The sequence below is a fragment of the Mandrillus leucophaeus genome, unplaced genomic scaffold, assembly GCF_000951045.1.
Source record: "Mandrillus leucophaeus isolate KB7577 unplaced genomic scaffold, Mleu.le_1.0 Scaffold106, whole genome shotgun sequence".
NCBI lineage: Eukaryota > Metazoa > Chordata > Mammalia > Primates > Cercopithecidae > Mandrillus > Mandrillus leucophaeus.
Genome location: NW_012098765.1, coordinates 2,682,958 through 2,686,935, shown reverse-complemented (window position 1 = coordinate 2,686,935; position 3,978 = coordinate 2,682,958).

Genomic DNA, 3,978 nt, shown 5'->3' with positions numbered 1-3,978 from the left:
TTTTTTTTGAGATTGAGTTTCACTCTTGTCACCCAAGTTGGAGTGCAATGGTACAATCTCGGCTCAGTGCAACCTCTGCCTCCCGGCTTCAAGCAGTTCTCCTGCCTCAGCCTCCCAAGTAGCTGGGATTACAGGCATGAGCCACCACGCCTGGCTAATTTTGAATTTTTAGTAGAGATGGGGTTTCACTATGTTGGTAAGGCTGGTCTCCAACTCCTGACCTCAGGTGATCCACTCACCTCCTTGGCCTCCCAAAGTGCTGGGATTATAGGCGTGAGCCACCTCCTGGCCTACCCTTTTGTGTGTGTGTGTGACAGAGTCTCACTCTTTCATTCAGTCTGGAGTGCAGTGGGTCAATCTCAGCTCACTGCAATCTCCATCCCCCAGGATCAAGCCATTCTCCTGTCTTAGCCTCCTGAGCAGCTGGGACTACAGACACGGGCCACCATGCCTGGATAATTTTTGTACTTTGTTAGTAAAGACCGGGTTTCACCACGTTGGCCAGGCTGTTCTCGAATTCCTGGCCTCAAGCAATCCACCTACCTGGACCTCCCAAAGTGGTGATATTACGAGCATGAGCCACCGTGCTGTGCTGGGCCATCATTACGATTTTGCAGATGAACAAACTAAGGCCCAAAGAGTAGAAATATCTCAGCCAAAGTCACACAGGTGGTAGGTAGCTGTGTGCTCACTTTCACTTTTCCATGGAGGGAGGGAAGAACAAAAATGGATTTGGGACTGGGCACAGTGGCTTACACGTGTAACCCCAGCACTTTGGGAGGTTGAAGTGGGCAAATAGCTTGAGCCCAGATGTTCGAGACCAGCCTGAGCAACATAGCGAGACCCCATCTCTACCAAAAATACAAAAATTACCTGGTCATGGCGGAGCTTGCCTCTAGTCCCAGCTACTCAGGAGGCTGAGGTGGGAGGATCACTTGAGCACAGGAGTTGGAGGTTACAGAGAGCTATGATTTTGTCACTGCACTCTAGCCTGGGTGATAGAGCAATACCTTGTCTCAGGAGAAAAAAAAAGGGGGGGGATTACAGTGTATCCCCCTAAGGGACAATTTCCACTCTACTCACTCTATTGACCAAGACTCAGACCCTACCTTCCTAGAATTCAGTGAGTTGGCAACTGTCTGGGTCTTTTGAGGACATTGATCTCCTAACTTCCTCCTTTGTTGGGCTTAGAATCAGGCCTGGGGGCTCAGAAGGTAGAGGAGATACATCTAATGTCACTCAACCCTTTAAATTTCTTCTCTCTTTTTTTTCTTTTTTTGGGAGGGAGTCTCACTCTGTCACCCAGGCTGGGGTGCAGTGGCACGATCTCGGCTCACTGCAGCCTCTGCCTCCCGGGTTCAAGCAATTATCCTGCCTCAGCCTCCTGAGTAGCTGGGATTACAGGCATGCACCACCATACCCGACTAATTTTTATATTTTTGTTAGAGATAGGGTTTTACCATGTTAAAGTCTGGAACTCCTGACCTCAGGTGATTTACCCACCTCGGCCTCCCAAAGTGCTGGGATTACGTAAAGGTGTGAGCCACCATGCCTGGCTAATTTCTTCTTTTTTTTAAATTTTTTTTGTTTTCTATTTTTAAATTTAAATTAAATTTAATTTAATTTTTTCTGAGATGGAGTCTCACTCTGTCGCCCAGGCTGGAGTGCACTGGCGCGATCTCAGCTCACTGCAACCTCCGCCTCCCAGGTTCAAGCAATTCTACTGTCTCAGTCTCCTGAGTAGCTGGAATTACAGGTACACGACGCCACGCCTGGCTAATTTTTGTAGTTTTAGTAGAGACAGGGGTTCCACCATGTTAGCCAGGCTGGTCTGGAACTCCTGACCTCAGGTAATTCTCCCACCTCGGCTCCCAAAGTGCTGGGATTACAGACGTGAGCTACCGCGCCCAGCCGAATCACTTGAGGCCAAGAGTCCGAGACCAGCCTAGCTGACATGGCGAAAACTTGTCTCTACTAAAAGTACAAGTTAGCTGGGCATGGTGCTGTGTGCCTGTAGTCCCAGCTATTTTGGAGGCTGAGGCACAAGAATCGCTTGAACTCGGGTGGCAGGGGTTGCAGAGAGCAAAGATTGCACCATTGCACTCCAGCCTGGGTGACAGAGCAAGACTGTCTCAAAAAACAAAAAACGGCTGGGCGCGGTGGCTCATGTCTGTAATCCCAGCACTTTGGGAGGCCGAGGCAGGCGGATCACGAGGTCAGGAGATCGAGACCATCCTGGCTGACACAGTGAAACCCCGTCTCTACTAAAAATACAAAAAATTAGCCGGGCGTGGTGGTGAGCGCCTATAGTCCCAGCTACTTGGCAGGCTGAGGTAAGAGAATGGTGTAAACCCAGGAGGCAGAGCTTGCAGTAAGCCGAGATCACACCACTGCACTCCAGCCTGGGCGACAGAGGAGACTCTGTCTCAAACAAACAAAAAAACCAACCAAACAAACAAAAAAACACAGAACCTTTACTAAGCCATTGAGTCTGAGCTCAGCAATTTAGGCTGGAATCAGGTGGCCATTCTTCTGGTCTCTGCTGTGGTCAGAGTTGAGGGTGGTGTTGGCAACCTTAGCTGGCCTTGGCTAGAATGACTAGGACCTTGGACCTGGTCTGGCCCAGGTGTGTTTTTCTTATAGCCACGGTAGAGCACAAGCAGAAACATGCAAAGTCTCCCTCCCAAGTCCTAGGCTCAGAACTGGCACAGCAGCACTTTCACCTAATTCCGCTGGCCAGAGCAAATAACAGGGCTAGAGTCAATGGGTAGGGCATGCAGCCACTCTATCCTACCTTAGCAGTAGGAGGACACTGAAGAGTTATATGGCAAAGGCTGTGGCTACAAGGGTGAAGAATTAGGGCCATTAATGCAAACATTCTTTTTTTTTTTTTTTGTCTTTGAGATGGAGTCTCTCCCTGTCACCCAGGCTGGAGTACAACGGCACGATCTCAGCTCATTTCTACGTCCGCCTCCCAGGTTCAAACGATTCTCCTGCCTCAGCCTCCCGAGTAGCTGGGATTACAGTAGCCCACCACCACGCCCAGCTAATTTTTGTATTTTCAGTAGAGACTGGATTCCACCATGTTGACCAGGCTGGTCTCGAACTCCTGACCTCGTGATCCGCCTGCCTTGGCCTCCCAAAATGCTGGGATTACAGGCAGGAGCCACTGTGCCTGGCCCCATCAATGCAAACATTCTATCACCTATTTTTTTTTTTTTTTTTGGAGACAAAGTCTTGCTTTGTCTCCCAGGCTGGAGTGCATTGGCATGATCTCCGCTCACTGCAGCCTCCACCTCCCAGGTTTAAGCGATTCTCCTGCCTCAGCCTTCTGAGTACCTGGGATTACAGGTACGTGACACCACAACCAGCTAATTTTTGTATTTTTAGTAGAGACAGGGTTTCACCATGTTGGCCAGGCTGGTCTTGAACTCCTGACCTCAAGTGATCCACCCATCTCAGAAAGTGCTGGGATTACATGCGTGAGCCACCGTGCCTGGACCTATCACCTGTGTTTGAATTGTAGCTACTTACTAGCTGTGTAACCTTGGAAAAATAGATCAATTCCTCTGTGCTTCAGTTTCCTCCTCTGTAAAATAGGTGTAATAATAGCCAACTGTTAGGGAATTAAATTTGTGGAAATAATAAGAGAATGTACATGAAGTACTGACCACAGGGCAAGTGTTCAATATGTTCATTATTGTTATTACTGCATTACAGAACTCTATTGTTCTAATAATAACAGTGACAGTTTGCTGAGCCCTTAATATGTGCCAGGGTCTAAGCTATGTGTTTTACCACATCCTGTGAAGTGGTGAGGGTAAACATTATTATTATTGTTATTTAGAAATACGGTCTCGGCCGGGCGCGGTGGCTCAAGCCTGTAATCCCAGCACTTTGGGAGGCCGAGACGGTCATATCACGAGGTCAGGAGATAGAGACCATCCTGGCTGACACGGTGAAACCCCGTCTCTACTG